Source organism: Seriola lalandi, unplaced genomic scaffold (genome assembly GCF_002814215.2).
Source record: "Seriola lalandi dorsalis isolate HSWRI2012SDOR001 ecotype SW California unplaced genomic scaffold, Sedor1 jcf7180002054642, whole genome shotgun sequence".
Classification (NCBI taxonomy): domain Eukaryota; kingdom Metazoa; phylum Chordata; class Actinopteri; order Carangiformes; family Carangidae; genus Seriola; species Seriola lalandi.
The window spans coordinates 209804-223975 of NW_019525195.1; the positions used below are offsets into that span (position 1 = coordinate 209804).

Here is a 14172-nt window from a genome sequence, read left to right on the forward strand (position 1 = left end):
ACAGCTGCATCACCAGCAGCACAAATAATTATTACGCCGTCGGGGATACCTAGATGGCATTTAATGGAACTACCACTTTATCTACTCAGCAACATCTCACAGTAGTAATTTGGAATAAGTGTCTCCGGCAACATACTTTTGCTCTGTCTTTCTGTCATCTATCATGGGAACAAAATGACTACAATACTCATACATTCTCACTGAATCCTCTCAAACTGTACTGAAGTTTTGATAAGAGATCGGTCCCTCGGTGCACTGTTCTGTTGATGTGTTAAATACAAAACTAGACGGACCATTAGAAAAATCACCTAACAGAGAAATTACTATGCTTGAAACACACAGTAGCTAATAGATATGTCATTGTATTTTGACCTGAAATGCACTGATCTTGGGTTGGATCAGTACAAGTCTGATAATGCTGCACTTCAACAGTGACACGTATCCTCCAAGTTTGTTCAATTGATCTGGTCAGTGATTTCTGAAGAATTTTGTGGGAGTACTCAAATGGTTGAGAGCTTCAGTCCACAATTATTGGACTAGATTCTATTACTGGTGTCAATTCAAATGTCTGGTTTTAAATAAGAACTAATAGTTGCCTTTCATTGCTGTCTGGCTGGTCAGTCTGGTAATTTTATTTTTATTAATGACTTGAATATTTTTGCACCATAAGATGCTTTAGGCTAAACTAACATTTCACAGCATCAGAGTCCATGTAGGTCATTTTTAATGGTCATCCAGAAGCAGTATGACAATGCTTCAAGAAGCAACCCCATACCACATATTGATTTTGAACATAAAGAACATCATATGAGGCAGCACTAATGTCCAGTTGATACAAACTACACAATGCATAAAACGAATGCACAATTCCTGCATATTCTCAAAGTGATAATATTCATTGCCATGGCAAAGACAGGCTCAATAGCTGTAGCCTGAGGGGCATCATGCTGCAGCCCTCAGGACTACATATGTAAACTGCATATCAAACCTGCTGGTTAGCATTAAGCATAGAAGAATGAGGGTGAGCTTCTGCAAGTGTTTCTGTGTCTGTCAGTGTCAGTGCTTGTGGAATCAAAATGAACATATCAATAGACCTTAAAAAAAATCACTATCATTAGAGTCCACCTTCTTCATAACTTGCTAATCGTCTTTGCTTCACAGATACATCACTTATGAAATGATTACGAAAATGATTATGAGCATGAACAGTTTAAGCTCGTTATTTTCTATCTGTATTTTAACAGTTTGTTCACGGTAATTATTTTTTATAGCCGAGGAGCTTAACAAATTAATGCTGGTGCAAGGTCAGGCTTCCTGCTCACTGCTCTTATAAAGCTATTAATTAGAGCCCAAAGCAGAAAGGCGATAAATGTGCACGGTAGATGCTCTAACAGGTCACCTTGTCCTTTAAAACTTTTGACATTAAATCCATTTTGACAATTAGCTGGATTCCTGACAGCCACACACAGCAAGCCACATCAGAGGGGTTTTCCCTTTCTCTAGAGAGACTATACAGTATTTTTTGTCAGTAGAAACCCTGGTAAAGCAGAACTGACTGTACTGGTTTCAACCCATATTTTAACGACATATTAGTTACAACTTCTCAGCGTTCATGAGGGAACCAGGGACACTTTGGCTGCATTGTCAGTGTGATTTGGTGATGCAGCAATGCGTGTGAGAGGTAATTGGCACGTACTGCACATGAAATGTCATGCAAGCAACGACAAGAACAACAGGCTAACTAAGACCTGTCATCTCTCACTCCTCAGCATGACACTGTTTGGCAGCTAAGAACTGCAGAAATGCTGAGGCTTCTTTTGCATATCCAATTCTTCTACCTACTCCCCCCTGTCAGTCACTCACTTTAAAGTCTTAAACTTCCACACAATTAATTTCACTAATTTCAGGAATTAACAAAGGGGGATGTGGGTGGTAGAGCAGGTTAGCCGTTCGATCTTGGGCTCCTCGAACCCAGGGTTGCGTAAGGAGAGGCATCTGGTGTAAAAATGTATGCCAAAATCAACTATGTGGGTGGTGTTCTACTGTGGAAACCCTTAACAGGAGCAGCCGAAAGACAACAAGAACAATTTCTAGCGCTGAGAAGTTGGATGTTTAGAAATACTAAACATGACCTGGTATGACGGTGAAGTGGAATATAAATAAATTCCTCTGCCTGCTTTGACACATTTCCCTCTTATTTGAGTCTTTTCTGTGTTGGTTTTGTTGGTCTGCAAATGTAAATATAACACAGAGGGAAAAACGCATATTAATATTTAATCTAGAGTAATTCCCTGCTGCAAATGAGTGTTTATCCATCTCACTCAGTCAAAACAGTCACAACTGCTGCCTACATTACCTCTAGTAACTCCAAATAGAAGAGAACCAGACAGCCCTCCCTGTGCCAATCCTATTTCATACTGTGTAATGAGGATGATTGCACCATGGCAGAAAATGATTTTAGCATATTCAGCATCTACGGATGAAATAAGAAAAAAAATTCATGGTTTTAATAGTGTTTTCGTGGGGTAGATTAGTAAATCAGATTGGTCTCAGAACTAAAAAATCATTTAGAAAATGGAAACCATAACACACTAACACTGGCAATACACTTACACTTGTCCTGCTAGATCTAAGTTCTCCATTTGACACCGTTGAGGACAAGATTTTATTACAGAAACTGGAACATGTCATTGGAAAGCTGGTTCAAGTCATATCTATTCGATAGATTCCAGTTCGTTAAGAATGACTCTTCTATGCACACAGGGCTTCGTGCTATAACTGATACTTTTCACCCCACAGTATATACTGTATCGCTGTAGGCAATGTTTTCAGGAACCATGACATCCTGCTGTATTAATCTATGAAGCCAGATGAAACTAATCAGGTGGCCAGACTTCAGGCATGTCTTAATGATATGAATATTGTGAAAATTACAAAAGGATGCTGAAAAACTAGTCCTTATTGTCAGGATGTACCAATAACTATGATAAGCCTCCCATTGAGGCTGAGCACTGACAGGAACTAGGAAAAAAGATCATATTTCTCCCATAATAGCTTCTCTGCATTGGCTCGCTGTACAATCCAGAAAATAATTCAAAATCCTTTCCCTTACATACAAAGCCCTTAATGACCAAGCTCCATCATATAGAACACTTCACTCTCAAAATACAGGCCTACTCGTAGTCCCCAGAGTTTCCAAGAGTAGAATTGGAGGCAGAGCCTTCAGCTATCAGGCTCCTCTCCTGTGATACCAGCTCCCAGATTGGGTTCGGGAGGCAGACACCCTCTCTACATTTAAGATTAGGCTGAAAACTTTCCTGTCTGATAAAGCTTATAGTTAGAGCTGGCTCAGGTGAGCCCTGAACCATCCCTTATTTATGCTGCTGTAGGCTAAGGCTACTGGGGGAACTCCCATGATGCACTGAGCACTTCTCTCTTTCTCTCTCACCATGCATTTATATCACACTACTGCATGTCATTAACTTTATGTCGTCTCTCTCCAGTTCCTCTCTCTCCCTGTCCTCATTCCCTCTGACTCTGGAGCTGCAGGATCCGGATATGCCCCCCCACACCCCCCCCCACACACACACACACTCATCAATGTCAATATTAATTTTATTATTACTATTAATTGGTGATGCTCTGATTTTAATAACACTCTTACCTTTAAGTATCACTGTTATTATTATTACGATTGTAACAACCAGTCCAAGAGTGCTTGAATACAACAGTACATACCAGATGTGTATAAGAGACAGGTAAAGTGCCTTGAGATAATGCATGTTATGATTTGGCGCTATATAAAGAAAGAGATGTGTATAAGAGACAGGCCTTGAGATAATGCATGTTATGATTTGGCGCTATATAAAGAAAGAGATGTGTATAAGAGACAGGCCTTGAGATAATGCATGTTATGATTTGGCGCTATATAAAGAAAGAGATGTGTATAAGAGACAGGCCTTGAGATAATGCATGTTATGATTTGGCGCTATATAAAGAAAGAGATGTGTATAAGAGACAGGCCTTGAGATAATGCATGTTATGATTTGGCGCTATATAAATAAATTGAATTGAACTGGATTGAATCATCAGCTGTTTGCAGAGTTCCAGACTTGCAGTTACATAACGCCGAGATGCAGAGGAAGGTGCTCAGTTGTGTTTGGATCACTCTACTATAAACTACTTAAATCTAATGAACATCCTCAACAGGTCATTCAGTCAAAGTAATAGATGTTCAAATCATGAGAAGAAGTGTATTACAGCCATGTGCGCTTGAGCCTCAAGTTTGCACTAGATTGCGCTTAAACCAATTTTAACAAAATTAGATGGTTTTGCCTGTAATACAATGACAAAACTCTCTCCAACCCTTTCCCACCATCAAAGGGGGTGTAAGTCAAGGATGTGCTATTACCTCTCTTATCCCTCTTACAATTTACGAGGTTTTGTAGCAATCAGCATTTGACCTTTCAAGAGGAATATGGTGGACCCTACTCAGCATCTCAATAATCCAACTTTCAAATCATAAATAGCTAGCCAAGCATTCCCATCCAGCCTAGAGATCTAAATTATATCCCACTGACAAAGGTCATATTTTTTAATAACACCAAAATAGGTCCTCTTGTCAAGATCAACAGAAATGACACTGAAACAAATCAAGGCCTGGCTTAGTAATGAAAGGTGTCTTTTAGTAGATTGCATTGCTCTCAAATCTCAACATCTACACAATACATCATGAACACAAAATGCAGCTCTATACAGCAACAACGGGCCTGTGCTGCTGTAGGGCTCTGCAACTGAGGGTAAGCAAAGGTGAAATATCCGTCAGTATAGAAAGTTCCTGTGCAAGTTCTCGATCACTGTGGCCAAATAAGTAGAATAAATTTCCAACATAAGCAGGCGCAGCTTGAAAACAGCATGGAGTCCTCCTACAGCAGATGAAAAGGTGAGTAGGACCAAAGACGACTGAGAGAAAGATGTTAGCGGACGCGTCACTTTTGTCTAAAAATGACTGTAGCAGCCTTCTGTTGCACTGTGCATTACACAATCCAGTAATGTTCACCTTGATGCTATTGTTTACTGTATAATCAATCACAGGTCTGGTTACTTCAGGATATTCATGGATCAAATAGGTTTGAACTAGAAAAAAATGTCAAAAAGGCTAAAGCAATAAAGAAATGTTCTTAATAAGTCCCTATGATGTCCACTTCACTCCTAGCTTTTACTAATCCATTGTGTCAATCAGTATATGCTTTATTAGGTGCTAGAGAGATTTCAGTCTATAAACGCCAATCTGTGTCTTTATTGTTTGTGTGTATCACCTTCTGTAAGGCTCACTGCTTAGGAGAATTACAATATGGTCTTTTTAGACTATAGAGATTCTGAGAGAGAGTTTTGTCCAGTTATTTATTCATTTATCAGATTTCAATGACTTGAGCTGCTGTTGCAACTGGGTGTTTAGATATCTGTGCATTAAACGCCAGTATGTAGTGGCCATCTTTGAGATGTAACTGACATAATCTCCCAGCATGTTCATTAGGTGATCCTTTCCCCCTACAGAGGTGGACTGACACTTAGGTCTCATTACAGCTGAGGGATTTACGACAAAGCCTCCAGGATTTTCTCAAGAGGGTGATTGAGAGAGCTTTTTTTGTGCCTCAAAACCAATACTTTTTTTTTTTTTTTTGTGCCGTGTGTTTTCCATTGCTGTTGTCTAATCTGTGAGTAATTACAGCAGCAATCCCTGGAAGAAACTGGCTTAGTCTAAAAAAAAAACAAAAAACAAAAACCATAAAAGATATAGAAAATTTACTGCCAAAATCATTCATATTTGTTAGCAGAGATTCTTCATGTTATTAAGTATACTGCGTTACTCTGTTTTAACTAACACAGCCTTCACTGCCGCTGTCACGTCATGTCATCATTGTGTGGACAGGACAATGATTCTCTGCTTCCTGACCTCAGACACCTACTGTTAGGCAGAACATACTATAGCTTCACGCTTAGCTCAGTGCAGCCGGACAAACACGCCGCTAAAGACACAAGCTGTGCCATCTCCACCACACTGATTATAGGTTAAGCTCATTTTGTCATAGAGGACAGAGCTGAGCTTTTCCTGTTTGCTCTCTTATGTTATGTAATTGTAACACTAAAAAAAATAAAAAATAAAAATCTGAAGATGGACGAGAAAGAGGAAAAAAAGAACTGATTTCCACTCCACTTGTGGTTACTGTGTGTGGTTGAATATGGTCTGACAGTGGGGGAGGTAAAGCTGGAGGGCTGGGTCAGGAGCTTGGCTTAATGTTTGTGCTTGTAAATACTGCAGACTGTGTGTGCCTGTATGTGTGTGTGGCAGGGTCTGTGCCTGTGTGTGTGTGTGTATATACACTGTATACGCTGTGTGACTGCACATGCTATACGCCCCCAGTAGCATCTCTGCTCCGTCTCCTAATCTCTAGCAGGCCTGATGAATATGAACACAACTGATACCACACTGCCAGCTGTCCCTAATACCCTCTTTTTTCTAACACAACAGTGCTGCCCTCAGGGACCGTGGGTAACCACAAATACACATAATGAGATTAAACCAAAAAAAAAAAAAAAAAATTCATTAAGAAAAGGGGGAAACTTATTTGAATCGTGCTGGATTTCTGATTGAACCAGTAAACAGCATTACAAGCCTTAGCGGCAAATCCCTGTGAAACAGAAAATGATGCTGTTCATCTTATTGACACTCAGAACAACTTGTTCAGTGTCAACAAAAAGAGCAATCAAACCCAAGCGCCTCCACTCTTGGCATGAACAACAATGTAAAGTCGTAATGTAAATGATTTTTTATAACTACTCCTCCTACAGTTTGACCAGGATTATAAAAAGGGATTGGTCAGTGTCATTATAATCGATACAACATGACAGATATTCACTTAAAAAAGGTTCTTTCTGGAATACAGCACACTGTTGGGTAAAATGGCAAACAAAATTATTCTAAAAAAAAAACAAACAAAAAAAACACAGCTTTAATTGCATGCCAGCATGCCACTCCTTTGGTTTGCATGCAGTTAATTCTGACTCTCATTGCTTCACTACTTCCAGGATCCCCCTCCCCATCCTCCTCCTCCTCCCTTTCTTCTCATAATCCACGGTTTTCAAACCTGTTTCCCCATTGAAGTGAGTGGTGATGTCCTGCACGGTGATTATATTTGTCAACCTTTGCTGAAATTGCTGAAACAAGTCAGGATAAATTCAACAGCTAAAGCAGTTTGGAGGAATTGAACATCTAATTATTCTGTGTTGCTGGTCACTCCAAGCTGCTCTGATGTACCTCAGGCAAACAACTGCTGTCCCTGGAGGGAGAAAAGCTGCTGGAGAGAAGGCAGAGAGCCTCTGCCAGCACGAGTCTGTGGAGCACAGTTTATTCTAATTCCTCTGCAGGACATTAATAAGCCAGGATAGTGGCTGTCTTAATGGGCAGCCAGACAGATTTTAAGTGCCCCATGGAGTGTAATCCACGGAGGTACAACAGCATTGCTGCAAGGCCCAGCAGATTGCTCTTAGTCTTCATTTGCTGTAACTTTGCCTCTAAGCTGTTCATTAAAAAGGGCACGTGTCCAGTATGTTTTAAGCCACTGGCTGTGGGACTGTCATGGACCATAGTCATATCATCATATATTTTCACGCAATTTGGATATCAGCTTTTTACACCGCAAAACAGAGTGACTAAAGAGCGAACACCGTTGTTACAAACAACCTTTTTTCTCACAGCATAAATGCACAACTTGCTTCTCTCCCTATGATTCTGATGTTTACCATCTGAACAAAATGAAACATGTGAAAAAGACAATAGTACATCCAGGCCCTGCAAAGGTCTTCAAAGGCAGAGATGGAGGATAACTTCACCAAGTTACAGTACATTTATGGCAAATGGATTTTGTTTTTTATGTTTCAAAACAATGTTTTCAGTCAGTTCAGAATACAATGTCCTGTTCTTCAAGTATGAATCAGCGAATACTTCACCATGCGTGAGTAATAACCACTGATTGCTGATATAAAAATAGTATTTAAAAGTGCTGTGTTTCACAACTATAATTACCGTCTTGCAATTGTACGCCTCTGCCAACCAGTCAAGCTGAAGTTTACATCCATGTCTGTCCAGACTCATTTAGCATATGTAATGAAGACTCCACAGGAATTAATTAAAAGCTATTACATGTATTTGTCATAATTAGCATATGAAGCATATTGTATTTTCTGAGGTCACACTGACCTTGACCTTTGACCTGTGACAACCAAATTCGAATCAATGCATCCTTGAGTCCAAGAGAGCGTTTGTGGCAGATGTAATGAAATTCCCTCAAGGCGTTACTGAGATATCAGTCACAGGAATGGGATGGACAGACAACAGGAAAATATAAAGCCTCCAGCAGGGGCATAAAAATGCAAATTCCAAACAGGTATTTTATTTTGAGTGTTTGCAGCAGCTAGTGTGTAATACATGCAAACTATAGCACACATCACTTTGATCATACACTTGACTGCAGTCAACATGCAACTCTTGCAGTAGATCCAGACTGTAGACTGCGTTTTCTCTACGGCTGCTACTGAATTCCCATTCCTGCAGTGGATTTGGCTTCCTGTTCATGTGGCTCTTCATGTTGAGTGTGCTTTTCAAAAACCTATGTTTACAAGAGCAAGATGTGAGTATGTTTGTCTATGTGCAGTATATGTACAAGTGAATGTAAGAAGTATTCCTGTTTTATGTCCCTATGCACCTAAGCATATACTCTACTCTATAAATATGTGATAAAGGCAATGATTCGTTCTCATGTCTGCTGCGTTGCCCCTCTGTTGTATAAGGCTGGATAGTGTAATGACTGAATCTGTAGAGAATCTCAGCAACCTACAGCACACTCAACAGACATCAAACACAGACGAATTTTGCCCAGCGGAGTGGGGCTGAAAAATCTGTCTCTGTGAGCTCTCAGTGTAGGTGCATATGCTTTACACGCACCCACATGCTGCCCTCTGCTTCGAAAGCCTTGTCAATAGCTTTCAAAACATTTGTGCAAAGTCTAATCCCTCCGTCTTGACAGGTCCCATACATATTATTACACTGTGCAATGATGTGTGAAATGCGGCTGAGCCACCAGTGATAAACATGTGTTCTCCACATATGGACACATGCATTTCTACAAGATAATGTAAAGGTGTTTTCCTGTCTTGTATAATGTGTATATTACGATGACCTTTACTGTAAAGTATATGCTATTTTGTATTCTAGATGAGGAAAAAGGTCATATTTGGTACAACGTCACAATAAAGGATGCTTACTGTCACTGATGGTGTTTCTAAATGTCAGTCAATCATTTTATGACTTCATGATATGCTGTTGTGAAGCAAGAGATTCTTCCAGAAAAGTGGAAGTTCAGGCTATTCTGAATTGATTAAATAAAATAAATTAAAAAAAAAAAAAGCTCTATAAAGAGAAGTCAATACAACCTGCTAAGCATATAAACTAAACACAATTGTGGATTCACAGCTTGACCAACCAAAATTAATTTTTAATGGTTATAGAAGTATGTCTTGTGTAAGATGGTGTCAATACTTCTATTCCACACTGTAACTCATGACTTACAGTGGCAGAACTGCAGCTGCATTAGTTGTGTGTATTTCTGGCCCCTCAGCACTTTGTGTTGTATGTATGGCCAAGGCGAGAGGGGCAATCATGAACACAGAATGAAATGACAAGCCTCCCCCTCCATAAATGAGATCTGGATGCTATTTGCTGACATTGCCAGAGTAAGCAGAAACTAAATATGTACATGGTCAGGGAGTGCAGTGCTGCAGACGCATGCTAACACCCTTGTGAGAAACAGCTGGGAACACACACGGCTTTAGTGCATGTGAGCACACTGTATAGGCTGAGGAGCGGGTGCCAGGTGTTGACGCCATCATGTATGTAGACCGTGGAACAGATGAGGAAGTTTCAAAAGAAAGAGAGAGGACCACTAACAGTCAAGTCAGTCATCTATGGAGGAATAAAAACACACCATTGTGTATTTTATTGTATTTCCCAGTGTGGATTAATAGGCACACAGCCCTGTGGTTTGATTTCATTTCACCAAATAACATTAATACACAGTCTCACAGCACTATAACACTCACTGAATATAAGTATCAAACAGCTATTTAATGGTATTACACAAAAAAGATAGGAACAATATTGCCTCTGTTCTCTTCCTTTTTCGAAGCTCTTTTTTCTCAGGCACAGTGGCTTGATTGTGAGAATGTGTGTGAGAGAAAACATATTTGTCCATATGCCTGATGTCATGAAGGGTGTCAGCGTGCTGTGATTGGACCAGTCAGAACTTCCAGGGAGAGTCAGGTTGATGTGTCTTGACACATAAATAAGAGCTTAGGACTCAAGCCCAGACCTTTGGAACCTAACCACAATGTGCAAGATTTTCCACTGAGGCGACTCACAGTCCCTGCTTAACTAAAGAAATTCATATAATTAAGTGTTGAACCCTGCAGTATTAATATTGCCAATGCACGTTTCACATGCTCAGACTGTAAGACTGCTGCCTCTGTTGCCCCCGTCTCACTACTGGAACAGTTTACCCTGCTCTTTTTCTAGTTATGCCGTAAACACATAAACGGTCTTAACAGCCAAAATACAACACCATGGTCTCAGTAGTGGACGGTGGTGGAATATGGATTGAATACTGATAGTTTTTTCTTTGCAGGATCAAGGAGCAAAGTTGCTGGTGCACCTGTGCTGGTCAAGAGAGCAAACTACCACCACCACCGCGTTCCTTCTCACGAAGCTAGGGGTTTCCCGGAGGTAGGTGTCAGAAATGAGAACGTACAGCCCACTTAACTCCGACTCAAACTTCCATTTTCTCAAGCCAGTGCCCCGTTTTTTTGTTCGCTTCTGTGGACAAGTTGTTATTTTCTGTCTGGAAGGTAGTGTACGGCTCCCCAGGGTCACCAGTGAAAGTGCTCTGTCAGACTTTGCTTTAGAAAACATGCACAGCATTTTGTTCTACACCCCCAAACCACCTTTTTTTTTTTTTTTTTTTTTTTAAATCTTCATATATATTTTATTTCTTTCAGAGGAATTTTAATGTGCAAAAGCAAATCCATAGTTTATAAAAAGGTGAATTTAATTTTCTTGTATCAGTTGAATCTAATTGGACCTTGTGCAGTAACAGCTCTGCTGGTCAGTGAGGAGAAAATCTCTCCATGCCCTACTGCTCTCCCAGCACCCAAACACTCATGAGGATTATCAGCAATTCTCTTCATCAGAAACACTGACTCTTCTCCTACCCCCAGCTCACACTGCCTCTCTGCGGCATGCAACATGCATAGATTTTCCCTCTCACTTCCACCGTGCTGCTGTACCGAGCAAACCCAGGGACAAAGATGGCAATCTCCCCACTGCTGTTCCAAACCTGATCAGCATGGAAATTGGCTCATCTCTGTCAAGCTCATGTGCACGCTTTCAAGTGCCTCTCAGATCTAGATCTGACCCCGCCGGCCAATCAGGCACAGAGGGGCAAAAAAAAAGAAAAAAAAGGAAAATAAAGTGGTATCATTATTTTTACCTCATTCAGAGACTTCAGTGTGAGACTGCTATTCCCAGCGCATGCGGCAGAAGGACTCCCATTCATTCTAGAAATCCTGTTTTTGTCCCTGCTGTGTGTTGTCCCCCCTTCCTCTTCCTTGTCCCTTGTCGAAAGAGAGGCAGCATTCAAAGCATCCCCTTCTTTTATTCTGCCGTGCCAGCTGACATGCCTTGGATGATGGAGATAAAAAAAAAAAGAAAAAAAGAAAAAAAAGGAAGAGGGGGATATAAAGCAAAGAGAGGACACAAGCTCCCAGGATTTATTTTCCTCCCGTCCCTCTCTGCTCTTCTTGCGCTCACACACGCTGAAACAGACGCATGAGGGGAGACGTCAGAGTGGCAAGCGATGTATGTGTTTTGCTCCGTGGCTCTCTTCACCTCCTCTTTCTCTTGCTATCCCTCCCTCCCCTCTCTACCTCTCTTTGTATCTCTCTGCCCCCTCTCTGTTTTTCTCTCTGTCCGCGGCTCGTTGGTTCACACAGAAGCAGGCTGCTCTGTCGTGACGGGTGAGACAGCTCTACGCGTGCAGAGACATCTGTGAATGTGCTTATGTTGGGGGACTAAAGTAGCCTCTTAGCTGAGATTGAGACCACCCTCCCCTCCTCCCTTCCAGAGATGGGCTTTCTAATGGCATGTACCATTAAAGCTCAGAGCAGGGTGGGCTGCAGCACTGAAAGGAGAGAGGGGGATGGAGAGAGAGAGAGAGAGAGAGGGAGAGAGAGAGAGGAGGAGAGGGAGGGTGTTGCTCGGGGAGTGGGAGAGGGGAATAGAAGGAGAGAGAGGAGGGAGATGGAGAAGAGGTGTTGAAGAAGAAAATGTGGTCAATGAAAGAAAGAAAAAAAGAGTGAGAGTCCGGTGAAGAGATTAGAAGACTGTTTCCCGAACAGTCAGTTATACTGTACAAGCTTTACCCTTCTATGTTTTTTTTCCCCTCATGACCTCACTGTACAGATGCTTCATCCCACATAAAGACGTTTAAAGACAACAGCTTGGACGTATGCAGGACCACTGTATGAGCATATGCTGGTTTTGGCAGTGGTGAATTAATTCTGGAAGAGCTGCAATTGTGTCACAGATAAAGCTTCCCCTTATGCACGACTGACTGCACAATAGCACACATGCAGAAACATATTGAGGAAATTGGGTGGAATGAACAAAATCTCGCATTCACAGAGAAAGAGTCATTTTGTTCTGGATAATAGAAAAGTCCACGACATTTATATCTCCAGATGCGACTCCGGTGACTGGCAGAGACTACACTGATGCCAATTCCACCACAGCATTTCCATCCACCTTTAAAAAAAAAAAAAAAGAAAGAAAGTGCACCATCTAATTTCAGGCGTCACTGAATAAAGAGCCTGTCTGTTTGTGGAGGTGAGACAGTGTCTGGTGCGAGGATCAAAAAAACATCACCCACAGCCAGCTCACCTCCTCTGAGTCTGGAGACCAGCACTAGCTCTCGAGGAGCTCAGCCAGGAGGGCTGGAACAGGAGGAGGTGGCCCAGCTCGAGGGACCGAGATTCTGGACATGACACCAGAAAAACAAGACCACGGGGGAGAGACAGAGAAGACGACATAATTTTGCTCTGAGTATGTCACATGCATGGAAATGAATAAACTCACAGGCACCTCTGCACATTTTTGTTTTTAATTATATCTGGTATACTAAACCTCACAGACTACTTTGCATTTTGCCCTTATGCTATATGAAAAAAAGAAGAAAAAAGCAGGAACCCGCCAAGAGGGAACTGAAATCACTAAATTGTGTGTGTGGTGTTTGTAAGCTTGGATAACCTGAAGAAAAGTCCTCAGATGATCTAGCGACTGTGTGCCACATTTCGCTGCAAAGTGTCATGCAGTATTTTGAGCTCCAGTCCGTCAGTCGGGCCTGGGCTCCCATGACTTGAGGTGCTGAATCAAAAACCATGAGTGTGTGACACGGGCGTTCGACAGAACAATTTACTGGAAAGTATGAGTGTTCCAGGGTGGCTTCATCATGGGTAGAAAAGAAAAAAAAAAAGAAAAAGGGGCCATTTGAGTGTCAGGGAGCATTTCAAATCATCTAAATCACTTTTGATCAGGGTGTTTTCTTTGAAAAGTAGTATGTGTTTATGTCAGCTGTAATTATGAAACAGTAAATAACTTCTTAAACTCAAAAGGATCCAACTTAGGTTTATATTGCAAATAATTCAGTCTTTATATCTTGTTTAAGCATATCAAAGTGGATGCAAATTTACACTAGCCTAAACCTGATTTTCAATACAAATTGTGGTTAATGTCTCAACAACAGAGAGCAACCAACCAACAAAAAGCTACAATATGAACTTTCTATTCAGGTGACATGTTGACTTAAAGGAATATTTCAGATTTGGCTACATTTGCAAAGACCCCAGCTAGCCGTTTCCAGTCTTTGTGCTAAGCTAAGCTAAGCGACTGCTAGCTGTAGCGTCACAGATCTGAGAGTGGCATCAAACTCTTTGCTGACAAACTATTTCTTCTAGGCTGTTATCCCATAATGGTGAATGTCAGAGTATTCAATCTCAGTTTACCCC

At 41.1% G+C, this 14172-nt stretch overlaps 1 protein-coding gene across 3 annotated transcripts in view; it reads right to left on the reverse strand.

Annotated features, from left to right (window-relative positions):
- LOC111665446 (galactosylgalactosylxylosylprotein 3-beta-glucuronosyltransferase 1) overlaps nucleotides 1–12174 on the reverse strand; it is a 72803-nt gene extending 60629 nt beyond the window's left edge. The window contains exon 1 of one of the 3 annotated variants that reach the window (XM_023420452.2): nucleotides 11601–12174. The gene's annotated coding sequence lies outside the window, so the exon portion shown is untranslated. The remainder of the gene's footprint in view (nucleotides 1–11600) is intronic. The other 2 variants (XM_023420451.2, XM_023420454.2) reach the window with 2 other exon arrangements.
- Nucleotides 12175–14172: the final 1998 nt, after the last annotated feature.